Source organism: Choloepus didactylus, chromosome 7 (genome assembly GCF_015220235.1).
Source record: "Choloepus didactylus isolate mChoDid1 chromosome 7, mChoDid1.pri, whole genome shotgun sequence".
In the NCBI taxonomy this organism is placed as follows: domain Eukaryota; kingdom Metazoa; phylum Chordata; class Mammalia; order Pilosa; family Megalonychidae; genus Choloepus; species Choloepus didactylus.
The window spans coordinates 82971342-82987940 of record NC_051313.1 but is presented as its reverse complement, the minus strand read 5'-3'; the positions used below and the strand labels follow the sequence as shown (position 1 = coordinate 82987940).

At 40.6% G+C, this 16599-nt stretch overlaps 1 pseudogene; it reads right to left on the bottom strand.

Moving 5' to 3' along the window:
- Positions 1-6737: 6737 nt before the first annotated feature.
- LOC119540637 lies at positions 6738-12113 on the bottom strand (annotated as a pseudogene).
- Between the last annotated feature and the right edge of the window lie 4486 nt (positions 12114-16599).

Below are 16599 nucleotides of genomic sequence, written 5' to 3'. Positions count from 1 at the left end.
AGCGGACACCCCCCTTTTCTTGGGAAGTTGTGTTGTTTAGTGAATTTTCTCAGCCACTGGATTATTGCCTTTTGTCTCAGAGCTCTCTTAGTTCTGCTCTTGACTTGACGTGCCCAAATTTCAATTCTTTGAAGCTTTCTGTATTGAGCTTCTTAGAGTAATTGTTTTAGAAAAAGCAAAAAGGATTTAAAAAAAAAAACAAAAAAAAAAAAACGGCCCTCCTCAGAGATCTAATGGGTTATTGAAATGCTAATAGACAAAGCAACCAGGGCCATTAAGGAAAGGTGCACAGGGCAGAGAGATCAGCCTTGCTTCGGGATTTGCATATGCGCCTCAAGGCCTGATCTCCGCCCTTCCCCTTTCTGTGTTCACCAGAACTCCAAAAATCCTCTGCTTTTATTTTGGAGTTTTTCGTGTTTTTTTTTTCTATGCCTGTCTCCTCTCTGCTGGGCTGGCTGCTCTCAGAGTCTCTGGTGTCTGGTCTCAGTCTATCTATGGTTGGAGTTTGGATCAGTAGAATGAGTTTCCCATAAGAGCAGCCACTGCAATTCTCCCTTCTCCTTCCTGGAGCTGACAGCCCCTCCTCCCCCGGGACTGAGCCTGGCAGGGAGGGGCGCGGGTCCCCTGGCTGCAAAAACTTACAGATTTCACTGATCTCAGCAGTTCCACATTTTCATGAGTGTTGTATGAAGTATGCCCAAAGACAGATTGCTCTGTGGTGTCCAGTCCACGCAGTTCCTGGCTTTTTACCTACTTTCCTGGAGGAGTAACTAAAACATACAGCTCACCAGTCTCATGTTGTTTTGATTACTGTGGTTTTGTAATAAGCTTTAAGACTGGGGAGTGTGAGTTCTCCAGCTGTATTCTTCTTTTTCATGACGGCTTTGACTCTTTGGGGCCCCTTATCTTTCCATATAAATTTGATGATTGGCTTTTCTGTTTTGGCAAGAAAAGGCTGTTGGAATTTTGATTGGGATTGTGTGAAACTGTAAATTGTTTGGGGTAGAATTGACATCTTAACAGTATTTAGTCTTACAGTCCATGAACACATAATGTCTTTCCCTATATTAGGTCTTCTTTGATTCTTTTTAGCAATGTTTTGTAGTTTTCTGTATACAAGTCCTTTACATTCTTGGTTAGATTTACTCCTAGATATTTGATTCTTTTGGTTGCTGTCTTCTTTTAGATCATGTCTTCCTCTCTTTCCAAATTGTTGAGGCAGAAATACAATGTCTGCCTATCCAAAAAGATGATGAAGTTCAGGTTGTACAGGGACACTATAAAGGTCAGAAAATTGGGAAAGTAGTCCAGGTTTACAGGAAGAAATATGTCATCCACATTCAATGGGTACAGTGGGAGTTGGCTAATGGTACCACAGTCCATGTCGGCATTCACCCCAGCAAGGTGGTTATCACTAAGCTAAAACTAGACAAAGACTGCAAAAAGATCCTCAAGTGTAAAGCCAAATCTTGCCAACTAGGAAAGGAAGAGGGCAAATATAAGGAAGAAACAATTGAGAAGATGCAGGAATAAAAGAATCTTATGTACAGCTTCCATTAAAAAGTGCCAAAATAAAAAAGAGTACATTGTTTAATTTCCACATATTTGTGACTTTTCCATTTCTCCCTCTGTTATTGATTTCTAGCATCTTTCCATTGTTGTTGGAGAAGATACATGGAATGGTTTCAATATTTTTTAATTTATTGAGTCTTGTTTTGTGACCTAAGATATGGTCAATCCTGGAGAATGTTTCATGTGTAATCTGCTGCTGTTGGGTGAAATGTTGCATGTAAGTCTGTTAGGTCTAGTTGGTTTAGAGTATTTTTCAAGTCTTCTATTTCCTTATTGATCTTCCATCTAGATGCTCTATCCACATTGAAAGTGGTGTATTAACATCTTCCACTAGTCATGTATAGCCATCTATCTTTCCCTTCAAATCTGTCAATATTTGCTTCATATATTTCAGGGCTCTGATGTTAGGTGCATGCATATTTAAAATTGTTGTGTCTTGCTGAATTGAACCCTTTATCAGTATATATGGCCTTCTTTGTCCTTCATAACAGTTTTTGACTTAATGTCTATTTTACCTGATTTTAGTATAGCTACTCCAGCTCTCTTTTGGTTACTACTTGCATGGTATATATATATATATTTTCCCACCCTTTGACTTTCAACCTACTTAAGTCTTTGAATTTAAGGTGATTCTCTTGTAAACAGCATACAGTTGAGTCATGCTTTATTGTCCATTCTGTCAATTTCTGCCTTTTCACTGGAGAGTTCAATCCATTTACATTTAAAGTAACTACTAAAAACATAAGATTTTCTCTGCCAGTTTGCTATTTTGTCTTTGTCTTATACCTATTTTGACCCTAAATTCTTCCATTAATATCTACTTTCATATTTATTTGACATTTTGTATTGTAACATTTTAAGTCCCTTTTCATTTCTTTCTGTATATATATATTTCAGATATTTGCTTTATGGTTACTATGTGGTTAAAATTTAACATCTTAAATTTTAACAATCATATTTGATTTGATATCACCTTAACTTCAACAGCATATGCATGGTCCTATACCCCTCTGACCCTGCCACCATTACTTTTGTACTGGTTACAAATTATATCTTTGTACATTGTATTCTAACACCATAGATTTATAATTATTTTTTATGCATTTGCATTTTTGCACTTATAAGAAGAGTGGAGTTACATACCAAAAAATACAATAGTACTGACATTTATAATTACCCACATGGTTAACCTTACCAGAGTTCTTTATTTCTTTATGCTGCTTTGATCCACTGTCTGGTGTTCTATCCTTTCAGTCTGAAGAACTGTCTTTAGCATTGCTTGTGGAGCAGGGCTAATGGTAAAGAACTCCCTCTGCTTCTGTTTATCTGTGAATGTCTGAATCTCTCCCTCATCTTTGAAAGAAAGTCTTACAAGATATAAAATTCTTGGTTGGGAATTGTTTTTTTTTTTTTTTTCTTCAGTACTTTAAATATTTAATACAACTGCCTTCTTGCCTCCATGGTTTATGATAAGAAAGCATCTATATTTCTTGGGATTCTTGCACATAAGTTGTTTTTTTCTCTTCAGTTTTCAGAACTCTCTCTTTGTCCTTGGCATTAAACAATCTGATTATTATTTGTCTGGCATGGGGGACTTTGATTTTATCCCATGTGGGGTTCATTGGGTTTCTTGAATGTGCACATTCATGTCTTTGATTTAATTTGGGAAGTTTTCTGCCATTATTCCTTTGAATATTGCTTCTGCCCCCTTCTCTCTTTCTTCTCCTTCTGGGACTCTCATAATGTGTATATTGTTATGCTTGATAGTGTCCTACAGGTCTCATAGGCTCTGTTCATTCTTTTTTACTCTTTTCCTTTCTTTTCCTAAGTCTGAATCATTTCATATGTCTTGTTTTTTAATTCACTGATTCTTTATTCTGCTCACTTCAATCTGCTGTTGAAAGCCTCCAGGGAATTTTTCATTTCAGTTTTTTTGCTCTTCAACTCCAGTATTTCTATTTGGTTCCTACTGAGAATCTCAAAGAGATTCCCATATTGTTCATTCATTGTTTTCCTTATATCCTTTAATTCTTTCTCCATGTTTTCCTTTATCTCCTTGAGCATACTGAGGATCATTTAAAAAAAAAAAGTCCTTGTCATATAAGTCAAAAGTCTGGTCCTCTTTGTTGATGGTTTCTGGAATTTTATGTTATTACTTTGGATGGTCCATCATTTCCTGTGTCTTTATCTTGTAATCTTTTGTTGCACACTGTATATTTCAACATTTTAAAGTGTTAACTCTTTGAATTAGTCCCTGGCCTGTCTGTTCCTTAAGTGTGTATCCAGATAGGGATTAAGACAGTTGAATGCCAGGAGCTTATCAAAACAAACAAACCAAAGCAAAAAGCACCATTTACAGTCTTTGTACATTGGCTCTGCTTTGGTTGGTGCTCTCCTTCAGAGCTTAGCCCCCCTGTTAAGAAGATTAGCCTGAGGCAAATGTGAAGTACAGGGTTTTCTCTGTCTTACTGGAACCTGCATGGAGCCATGAAGACTGTTTCCTTTCCTGGGCTTGTGGTTGCTCATGGCCTTAGAAATTCCCCTGTTTACAGTTTACAGGAGTTTAAGTGAATGTTTCCTCTACTCCCTTTGAAATGGACTTTCATCCCCTCCCTGGTGTCTCTTGTGTGACAGTGTAGGCTGTCCCCTGCCCTAGGCTACTTCAATTTAATTGCTTCTCACAAAATCTCAGGTATTTGCAAGCTGCTTCTCTGCCTCAGTAAAAACCCTGGGAGGGCGAACCTGAGACAAGTTCCTTGACTCAGTCCCTCAGACCTCTATCAGATAGATTGGCACTGATATTCATGCACCCTAGTATGTGCACAGGGGCCACTTGGCTCCCTCTGGAACAGGACTAGGGACCCATAATAGGAGCACCAGCTAGCTCCACCCTGCATTGTGGTGGGAATAAGAAGGGGACAGCAAGGGCTCCAGGATCTTCTATGGCTTTTGAAGCTGTGTTTTCTTGATTCAGCACTTGCCTAGTTAATGCGGCTCTTTAACTGTTTTCCATAGTTTTGAAGAAGGTTATTGTCTTTAAGATTCCTCTGCTGCCTTTGCTTCAGGGAGGTTGGAACAGTGGATGAGCTCCAGTGCTGGCTCCCAGCAATCTGAAGTAGCTGATCAAAAGCAGTGATTAGCCATCAGATCACATCCCCCCCACCCTTCCCCACCCCCGCCACGAGTTTGGAGGACTTGGTCTTTATTTCCCACCTGGGCACCAGCAAACTGTACTAGGAGCCTGAGATGCAATCCCCATTGCTGCTCACCATGAAGCGGGGTGGGGAGTTGGGGTGTGGGGGTGGGTATGGGGAATTGTAACCACTTCAGGGAAGGTGGAACTCACTGGCATTCACTGCAACTTACCAGCCTCTTTATCCTGTTCCTCCCTGGATGCTACACAGTGTTCCACTAGACTTGGAGTTTCAAATAGTTGATTCAAACAGTTCCTGCAGTTCAATAGTTGTTTTGGTAGAGAGACTGATTCCTGGAGGTTCCTACTCTGCCATCTGCCCACAATCCTGTCCCCAACATGTTGAGTTCTTATGTCTCCGTGTTGAGCTCCTATTTTATAGTGGGAAATTTCCTAATAAATTTTTAAATTCATATTGATATATTTACTTGCAATTTTCATCAGTCTAGTGGCAACATCTTCATGGTACCACGTTTTAGGAATTTTTATGTTATAAAGTTATATATGTGAATTATCCTGGACCTGATTTCTCTGCACTTAATTGATATTGGTAGCTGCAAGGCTGCTCCTGAAATTGTGTTTCTTCCCCTTCTGGCCTCACTGACTTGAGTACTTCTCACGTTTATAGATTATCTGTAGGATTCTTTAGTCATCTCCAACTTCTCTAATATTTCTTTGTGCCAAAATAGGTCTAGTAAGCTCTGGCCATCCTCCCATATATTCCATATAATGGTTTGTTGGCTTTGCCCCTCAGATGGTGCCACTTACTTGACATAACTGCTCACTGTTGCTGGGTTTGGGAAATTTCTCTCAGCAACTTCCAGCATCCCCTTTTGACCTTACTGTATCTGGCTGCCTTGCCTTTCATATTGCAGTTTGGGGTTATATCAACTTCAGTTTCATTGATCGAGTTTGCATTTTTGTCTTATTCTCCTTATTGCTCTTAGATGATATTTTAGAAGAGAAGGTAAAACTGACACCTTTACTCAGCCATTGAAAAACTGGAAATGTTCTCTTTTCTATGGGCTTCTTGCTTTGTTGTTGGGATGATATAATCTTGGGCTTATCTTCTGCTCCACTCCACCTACTAGGCTTGTTTCCAGTCTTCTGGTTCTGGAAAGATTGCAATCCAGCCCCTTGTCACCTGAGTTGCTGGCACAGACTGCTGTATGGGGCTATGAAGGATTCTTCTGGATATTAATCAGAGATGACGGATAAAACCTTGCCCTTTAGAAGGAAAGAAAATATGCCAGTATTTCAGTCACCCTTGAGAAACCTAATTAGATGGTGAAATATTCCCATGAGGTATGAAGTTTCTGTATTTTTATATCTAACAGTAGTAGAGCTCACAGCTTTATCTTTGAGAAATTTACAATTGGTTTTCAACTCATAGCTCACTTCATCTAGAGAGTCACACCAGTAATTTCCTGCACTCACAGTATTACACACTAGCTGAAAAACTCAGAACGGTTCCTCTGATAATTTTCTTACGTGAATGCATATCAATGATTTCTTATACTGGGACTATGCTATCAAGACCATATTTATGTTTCTTTAGCATGTAACCACAATCTAAATAAAAATACAAGAGACAAAATGAAGAGTTGCACAGCTGTAGCTATCAGCTCAGTGTTACAGAAAGAACACTGGCCAGCCTGATAAGAACTTAGGCTGTGTTTATACATACTTGGACCTCAAAGACTGATCTATTTTTCTGTGTCTTGGTTGTCCGTGTGCCTTAAAGGGGAATAGGGAAGGAAAAAGCATGGGATAAGTCCTCATGCCAGAGTGGTATAATATAGTTAGCACTGATGAGCACAGGCTCTGGGGTCAGATACCCTGGATTCAAGCCCTGTCACTGCCCTCTACTAAAAGTATATTTTGAACAAGTTCTTAATTTCTCTGTGCCTTGGTGTAGTCTTCTATGAATAGGTGACAATACTACCTCCTGAAGTTTTTTTGTTTGTTTGTTTTACTGATTCAATCTCAGTTTTATTGAATTCTTGATAACAGGAATAGGATTTGCAGGGAGAGCAGGGATATCAGAAAGGTCTGTACTGGATGTTTTCTGAGAGGCCAACAGAGAAGCCGCTGTCTGAATAGTTTCTGATTGAGTTGTACTTGTCTCTGTATCAAGTTGTTTCTCTTCTGTTTGGTTTTCTTGGGACTCTCTTCTTTATGAGGTGAGGATTTCCTCTTGACTCCTACTGTAGGATTAGGTATTTTTGTTGCTGCACTTCCTGAAGGTCTAGATGGTTGGTTTACCAGCTGTGTTGAAGAAGCAACTCTGGAGACCGTAGGCTTTGGTCGTGGAGAAATGGCTGGTTATGTGGCAACTTGATGTGCCCCCTGAGCTTTCACTGGAATTTACTTGTGGCACAGAAATGTCAGTACCTTGTATGTTGGTCAAGATGCTGCTGTTACAGCTGGAGTAGGACTGATTCCCTGAGAGCTGCCAGAACTATTCAATGGACTGGTCTTCATAGCACTAGTAGGTGAAGGCATGGGCATGCTATAATCACTGTCTATAGACAAGTCAAGGCTGCTGTCATTTAGGGCTGACAAACCTGACACCTTCTGTTGAATGCTTTTTCTTTTTCTGAAGCACATAATTAGGTAGTAGATGATGGAGTTGCTTTTTTTTTTTTTTTTTTAACATGCATTGCAGCAATTTTCATATCCACCTCAAACATCTTGCTGTTTATTGCTTGTCTATAAACTGTATCTATGAAAGAATGAATATTATAGGTGAGATCAACACTAAGGTTTTCAGAGTTTTCTGTTTTTGTAAACACTAACCCAATCACCCGCACTGTAAGAAATTCTTCCTTGTCAGGATTTTCTTTGGGAGCTAGAAATGATTGGGGATTCACATGAGCCAGTGTAATAAATTCATTCTTCTCCAAGCTTCCAACCAGGATTCGGATTTTTGATTCCACCAAGCCCACCCATTCTAGGCATTGTTTTTCTATTGGTGCACTTGCTAGAAGTACAATATAATGATTGTACTTTTGAAAGAAGTTTGGAGCTTCAAAAAGTTTGGACCACTCTGCCTTACTCAGCAAAATTTCATCTGGGACAGCAAGACCGGGTTTAAACTCCTCAACCATGACCATTCATGTTGAAATGGACACATTGTATGTGGAGTTCTGCTGTGGGTATGCTGATGCAATTATAGGCATAAGATGGTACCTATCACTGGGGTTTACCCTTGGGTCCCATTCAGACAAATGAAGGTTGCAGTCTTCAGACTGTTTCAAGAGCAAAGCACTGGATTTGGCCATTCCCATTTAGAAAATGGGATGTTGATGCTATTACATTTGGATAAAGCTGGCTAGTTCTTGCTACTAGCATAGCCCAGAAAACACCACTGAGGAAACCTAATATAACAGAATAGATGTTGTGGTGTTTGGCCCACAGTTAGATAGCTCTCAGAGTTAACCTGAATTTGTCAATGTTTGGTACTACATGTAAAATTTCATCAGTTCCCAACACCATTAAGACTTCTCATGCATCTTATATCTAAATTCTTAAGCAGACTGCCATCTCATAGGTCCCAATCTTCTGGGATAGTCTGCAGTGTTAATCTTGTAAACAGAATATCAATCTCTATCAAAACACAGTTTGATAACTGGTACAAATGCCTCTTCAACAGCTCTTAAATCTTTTACTTCTTCCCATAATTTCAATTTATCATAGAATGAGGTGAAAAAGTCACTTCGATTAACAAGTCTTGGTGCAACACACAATGCATCAATATCAGAACCTTTTGTGTATACTCCTAATCCATAAGATCCAGATGTAAAACTTTTTCCTCCAACATTTGCAATTACAGGTTGTGGGAGATTCTTGCTTTCACTGATTTCTTGTATCCACTCATTTACCAGATTATTTAGTTTTCCCCAAATTAAAATCCTGCGCTGCAGTTCCTCTTCCTGTCAAAAACCCCAAAAGGCTTCAGCATCTCACTCAGTTTCTGTGTAAGTATGTAGTCAGTTTCCTTGGGGGCTGCTAAACTGATAAGAGAGCCATAGTGCTTCTTCTGTGGCAGCTGTGTTGGTTGTGATCCCTACTACTGACTCCCAACGGCTACCACCGCAGCCCTGGGCAGAATCCACTTAGGCGGGAGAGAGTGGTGTGGTGGTGGTGGCTGCCTCAGCCCTGGGTCCAACCCCCTCATAAAGTTTTTTTGAGGAGTAAAGCAGACAACACACAAGTGCCTGACAAGAAGTACTTGCCAAATATATATTGTTAATGTCATAATAGGGCTGAATCCCATTTTTAAAAAATGAAACACCAATGAGGAAGGTCCAGTTTTTAATACTGAGACTAAAAAGGTAGATGTGTCGTGAGAGAAATTTGCAGGTGCTATCAGCAGCTGTAAGCACCAGAGCGTCTCACTCAGCCCGGGCCTCTCACCCAGGGAAGCAGTTAGAGGTCCACTCTCCGGGCCAGCCAGCCACTACACCACCAATTAAAAATACGGCTGCTTCTGGGGCTGTTCCTACAACCGGTGTAATTCTTGGAGTTTACATACCAATTTCACATACATTTTTCTCTTTGATCTTTTTAACAATCCTGTGAGGAGGGCTTTCTCATTCCCATTTTACCAAAAAGACTGAGTGAAGTGACTCCCCCAAGGTCATGCTACAGTTAAGAAGAGGAAGCTGTTCTCTAGCCTGAGTCTCCTCCTTACTTATGCTGTGCTCACTTCACTAAACTGGGTTCTGAGTTATGTGGAGATTGACCACAGTAGCCCCTAAACATGCTTTCCGGGGGGCTTCTCAGATTTCAGGGCTTATACGAAGGACCGGATGGGTGGGAGGAGCTTGTTAAAATGTAGATTCCTCAGCCCCACCCACAGAGAATCTGAGGTTTGGGAAGAGGGCTGGGAGTCTCCCATTTTTATTGGGCTCAGATATCTCTCAGCAACTTCCACTTTAACCTTCACTGCATTCAGCTGCCCTTCCTTTAATAACATAGTTTGGAGTTACATACACCTCTTGGTTTCATTGAAGATAGAGTCAGTCTAGGGAACTACACTTGCTAGGAACTAGGCATGAAAAAAACAGACACAATCATTGCCCTTCTGGAGTTTACGGACTGGCGTGAGAAATGAACAAGTAAACAAGCCAATTCCACACAATGCCTTCTTTTGTGGAATATGCCTGTCTCCATTCTGCCCCTTCTATATTTGTACTTGTTTGTAGTTATGTACATATTCACTTATTTGTCATTAACACAATCTGGGGGAGGCTTGTCTAATTCTGCTTATGAAGGTCCCATGTTAGATTGATTCAGAATTAAATTATCTAAAATTCCTACAAATTTAATACAGACATACATGTTTACATGTGAAATTTCTTCTCTACTGTTTATGTACATCATTTTTCTTTACCTACCATGACTAGCATGAGATATTTCTTCATAGTAATCACAGAATGTAAATGCCATGACCATACCTTCATCAGTGATTTACTATTTATCAAGTACTTTCATTGCTCTTGGGTCACTTGATTCTCATAACAATTCTGTGAGGCAGGGGGAAGAATTATTACCTCTGTTTTACAGAAGAGGAGACAGAAATTCAGGGAAGTTTTAGCTTGACCATTATTATCCAACTGGTAAGTGGCAGACCTGGAAGCAAACCCCATTCTTCTAACTCCCGGTCCAGTGTTCTTTCCATGGCACAGCACAGCAAAACCAGTCAGCAAGCTTTGAGCAAAGCTGCAGAGACTGAAAAATGCCCAATGTGAACAGGGCTTTTGCAGCATAAGCATCAGAATTCAGTCATCTCCTTTTAACGGTACTGATTGATGACCTTGTCTGCTCAGTCCTTAAAGCTGTGTTTCGAAAATTGATGGTGGTGAGCTAAGCAAATTACAGGGCAGAGACCAGCAAATACACCAGGCCCATTAAGCATAAGTAAAATGACCACTTTTTAAAAGCTGTTTATGTGCCTCAGAGGGAAAAATACATGCATATAAAAGGCAAACCAAAACGAGCAACTTAATACCTTAGAAATCTATTAAGAAAACTTAACTCAACCAAGGACTATGGCTTCTATTATGGAAAGACTGAATGTCAGTTTTTATTTCTAGTATTTTCTTCTCTTAGCAGTTCTAACCTTTATTTCATAAAATAATAGTTAATAATTACTTGTGTTTTTTGAAGGTAAGTTGCTCCATATGATCATTTTTATTTGAACATCCTGGATGTACATAAAATACTGGAGATGGTCACAGCAAGGTTGTATGAATTGGTGAGCAACACAGAGTTACTTAATGGATAAATTCCTTAGGGCATTTATAGATATAGTCCCAGAGTAAATGTTGTCCAAAGCTGGCAATAAGCCCTATTTGAGTATTCACATTACCACCCAAGCAGCTGGTGATGGAGTGTGCATAATTCTCTGGCTTTAGCAGTGGCTTCAGAGTAACTAAAGTAGCTTTATGAAAATCAATAAACTGACTACAATTACCAAGTGCATTTTTTCAAGGATATTAAGAGACATAAATCAAATACGTCACTGAAAAATTATGATGATATTATATACAAACAAGAAAGCAGGATATCAGTTGAGGAAGTGGCCGGAATCTTATTCTAAAGCATCCAAGGAACTGAAAATGAGTGGTTGCTCTTTGTTTTTAGCATCACTCTTAAGGCAGTTTTGTCACAAGTCTTACAAACCAAAACATACAATTTTGTTATCACCGACAGACAGTTGGAAGGGAAAAGAAATCCAATCATGCTGAAAGATTTGGCTGAAATTGTCCCCACTCAACTTGCAGAGCTTGGTTTGGCTGGGAGAGCATTTGTCAAGGCAGCATACTCCCACACAGCATGCTAGAAATGAGATTAAGTAGCAAAGTGCCTGACATGTTAATTAATTTAAATCTTAGAATGTCAGGGTTGGAGTGTCTGCAGAAAACATGTAGTCTGACTGCTCATGTGATGCTCACAGATCTTCCACAACATGTGATTCAGGTGTGTTTAGGCCCAAGAATTCCTCTTCCCAATAAAACCCACTCCATTCTGAGGGCAGTTTTCACTGGTAGGAAGTTCTAAAACACAGTTCACTTACACTGGAGCCACATGACATCATCTCAAGTACTTGAAGAAGACTGTCTTCGTGTAGGCAGCTCCTGAATCTTCCCTTCTCCAGGATTAACATCCTTAAATTCTCCAGCTGTTTCTCATCTTTCATAGTTCCAGCCCTTCACCTTTTGGGCTGTACTTTGCCAAACATGCTCCGTTGTTCATTTCCTTCTTGAAGTGTGGTACCAACACATGGAATATCATGGTCAGCCTGACCAGCAGAGTACAGGGTGATACATTCCTTAGTCATGATAACTTTTTATGTGAATATTTAACATCTCAGGCTCCCAAACCCTACATATTGATAAAATTACAATATTTTTTCCATCCAACATTTATAGCACACTCATAGGTCTGGTGCTGTGCTAGGTGGTGGAGCATATACATCTGCCTGCAAGGATTCTACAATGTAATAAGAGAGACTATTATACAATTGGTTAATTAGAAAATGGCAAGGAAAGGGTATGGTGGAGAAAAGTATAGTGTGCTTTAATCAGACAGAAGAGGGATGCCTAAACCAGTCAGGAATGGAGATGGTGATGGCAATGGTGGATTTGGAAGAGGACCAGGAGGTTGGGTGAGGACTTCTGGGAAGAAATGGAGCTGGGCTGGCCTCTGCTGTATGACGGGAGTAAGTCAAGGAGAGGAGGGGGAGGGTATTGGCATTCCAGGCCAAGATTCAGAGGCAAGAGAGAAAGCAATGTGTACTTGTAGGGGATGCAAGTACTGCAGTGTTAATGAGTGCCGAAAGACAAAGGGAGGGACTTAAGAGGAAAGTAGCGGCCTGAGCATAAAGCAGTCATGCCAAGGACTTTGGATTTTACTCTGAACACAATGGTAAATCATGGAGACTCTATCCTAAGCAGGTGTGGAAAGCCCGGAGGTAGACAGAAATGGAAAACTCCCAGACCCCTGTGCTGGCATAGCAGGAATTATAAGACCCGGAACCCAGACATCGGGCCTTGGTGACATGGCTTCCTGAGATGCTCCCTGACACAGCTTTCTATGATAATTTCCCCTGTTTTAGGTGCTGACTTGCTGGGCATTGGAAACGCTGTGAGCCCATAGGAATGCCAACAGTCACCAGGAGCTAGGAGAGAGGCACAGAACGGACTCTCCCCCAGAGCCTCTGGAGGGAGCGCAGCCCCACCGACACCTTCATTTCAGACTACGATCTCAGAACTGTGAAAGAATAAAGATCTGTTGTTTTATGCCACCAGGTTTGTAGTAATTTGTTGTAGCAGCCACAGGAAACCAACACAGTGAGAGAATTGCTTAAAGTAGGGGATTACAGGATCTGGGTTGGAGAGAAAAGATGGCAGAGATAAGGAGGACTGCCATATTGGGAAGAAGCAGGGGGCTTTATGAGGTCCTGGGAATAGGAGTGCAAGAGAGTGAGAAAGCTGGATGGAAAGATGGTTGTGGTCAGAAAGAGTTTAAATTTTAGAGCTGGGGCGGCAATGCTGCATAATGAACAGGCTGTGTGGCTCTGGTAGCTGCGGATGCTTGGAAGTGGAATTGAGGGGATGAAAGACCTGAGAGATGAGGGTTCTGGATAGGTTGTCTACACAAGCACTGAAACCACCCAGAATAATGAGAAGACTTGGGGCAAAGAGGAAGATTGTGAGTCAGATGTCAGGGTCCTCAAGGAATTAGGAAGAAGTGAAGGGAGATAAAAAAAAAAAAAGGGAGGTTGGAGGATGGAGAGGGTTAAGGATGGTAGAGGCAGAAGCCTCAAAGGAACCTGCAGGAATTTTTATTCAAGGTAGAAGAATTATGGTCTGAGAGAGGCACTGGAGCCAGGAAAATGCAATCACCGCCCCCCCCCCCCCACCTTCTGAACCCAACATACATGGGATGTTGAAAAGTAAGCAGCTTGTACTCAGGGATCTCCTGGGCAGGAGGATGACATTCTTGGGAGAAATCCTAAGGGCCAGGACATACATTCATACAGTGGTTGAGAAAGGAGAGGTATTTGTTAACTCTAAGGTGATATACTAATTAATGCCACATATAGCAGCAATAGGAGACTGTGACCAAGTCATGATAAACTGAGGATACAGCAGTAAAAATGCAACATTACTGAAATTTGCACATGTGCTCAGGTAGTAGGATTGCTTCAATATTGCTTGGTATTATTCGACTTCTAGGCTTCCTGTAGAATGACTGAATTAGCTCCCTCTGTAATTTTAGTAATGGGCTAGTTTGTAAACATCAAATTTTAGTAATCCTCAATAATTAATTTAGTAAATTAACTATGTGCAAACTTTTAGGCAGATATAAAAAGAAAGGTCTATGGAATTAGTTGCCATTTATTTATGTTTAAGGATCAAAGAAAGGACCTGCAGCTTGGGAACACTCAGGATTCTCAGGAGGACTTTTGTAATCCACGAACCATATGCTGAGAAATAACTTCTCCAGACTGATATCCACCCATTCATTTGCATTCTTTTGCTTTATCACTTAACCAACTACACATCACAAAATTGTATTTATGCCTATCCCTCATTTCTTCATCTTGTCCACAAAGATATCATGAAAGACTTGGTTGGGATTTCCTCAGGCACCACCAGCTTGAGCTGCTGTATTAATGACACCTGATGTTTATTAAGCACTTTATATGGATTATTCTCATTTAATCCTCCGAACATTCTTATTAAGGAGGTACTTTTGGTACCTCCATCTTATGGAAGAAAGAAATGAAGCTTAAGGAGGATTGGTAACTTGCACAAGGTCACAGCTAGCAGGTAGAGGAGCAAGGATTCAAGACTGGGCAGAAGGACCTCAAAAACCAAGCCATTGCTCACTCTGCTGAACAGCTTTATGTTCTCTGGAGGGGGGACATATGAGAATGTGTGGGTCTTCAAAACACTGATGGAAACAAAGGTGCTCTCTTCTTCCCTTAAGCCCAAGGGAATTCCATTTAAGGCCCATTGCTTATTGCTCTGTCTGCCTCCTGGCCCAGCAGCAACCAAGATCCTTCGGCTGGGGTGTCTCCTGTGTTCTCCCACAGAGCTTCTCCTCCGCCTGCTGCTGGGGTTGGCATCCTAAGCCCTGTGTGCCCCAAGCTCAGGGCACTGATTCTGACACCCCCCAATCTGGTAAACTGCTCAGGTATCTCCTCCCAAGTGAGACAGTGAGGGTCTCCTCCTGCTGTCCTCTCAGATGCTGGGAAGCATCACATGATCTCTTCTCTGGAGGGAACTGTTCCTATGCTCCTTTCCCCTGGGGCTAAGGACTCTCTCCTCTAGCTTCTACTTTTTCTGTCAGTGTCACTCCTTGTCCCTGCTTCCCCCACCTCCCACACCCTTCATCTGGAGTCATCCTTTTTCTCTTCCTAGGAACATCTGTCAGAAAGAGACAAGATTCATGCTGCATCTTGGTTTTTTTATTAGTCTAGTAACCCAGTCTAAACAGGAAATGAGGTTATTCAGTCAATACTCATTCTTATTATGAATCCATACTGGTTCCTAGTGATCCTGGCTTCCTTTCCTAAGCCTCCCCCAACCATCCTTTTGAGAATTAATTTTAGAATCTATCTACGGTTTATAGGATTAATGTATACAGTTTATAGAATTTCCACTTTTGCCCCAAATCAGAACAATATGCCTATCTTCACACCTCCAGTACAGAGGATCAGGGCTTTCATCTGCATCTTCTTTCCAAGTATTGGGAAACTCAAGGCCAAGACTCAAACACATCAAGAGCAGGTAGGAGCTGTCTGACAGTCTCCTTGCCTATCTCAGGTTCCCAGGCCCTCTTAACAAAGTTAGTTCTATTCATGTTGAGTCTGAAGATCATCCTCCTTACCAGAAAAGATTAAAATAAAGTGAAGGTTGAGAGCCAGGTGTTTCATCACCCAGGAACACTATACCACGCACCCCAGAGAGATAATTTGTATCTAATCCCAAGAGGCTATTTTATTTTATAGCTGAGTAACATAAAAGAACCAGAACTAAAATCCAGGTTTCCAGTCTATATGCTTTCCATTTTAAAGGTAGTTTTTACTAACATGTGCTCAAGCTGAATAAACAGATCAAACATGTTACATATATGTGGGACTTTAGATCTTAAAAGTAATTTCCAGTTCTTTCTTAAAGAACTTTATTTAGGGACATCTTACTGATCTATCCTTTACTAGGTAAGAAAACAAATGTAATATCCAAAGATCATGGAATATAATAGAAATGATGCCATTTTGGCATAGATTTGACGTTATTGGAATCCTAACAATACCAGGTAACAATGGTTCTGTTCTTTGAAATGAGGAAGAAACTTGATTGGTAATCAATTTGAAAGCCCTCTAAAATCATTCTTTAAAATTCAGCTTGAAATGTAAAACCTAGCTAAATACTCCACAGATGTAATAATATCTTGTACTATTCTAAAATAATTCACCTTAAAAAACGTGGTCAACAAAACAAAACAAAAAATAAAGAAAGAAAAAACAAAAATAAGAAAAAAAAAAATGTGGTCATCTACCAAATACTCCTACCAGCAAAATGGAAGTAGTAAGGACTTCCTCAGGAGATGCTCCCCGGGACCGATATGAAACATGGACAGATTGCTGGTGATAGGGGGGCTGACAGAGTTCCCAGCACAGACATTTTCCTGTTGCCTTTCACAGGAGGGACATTCAGGGTCATCTGAGGCTGATCCTTGTAGAGGACCTAAGGTACTGGAAGATCACAACCTGCCTGCCAGTATCCACAGTAAGGCGACAACTGCAGAGCCAG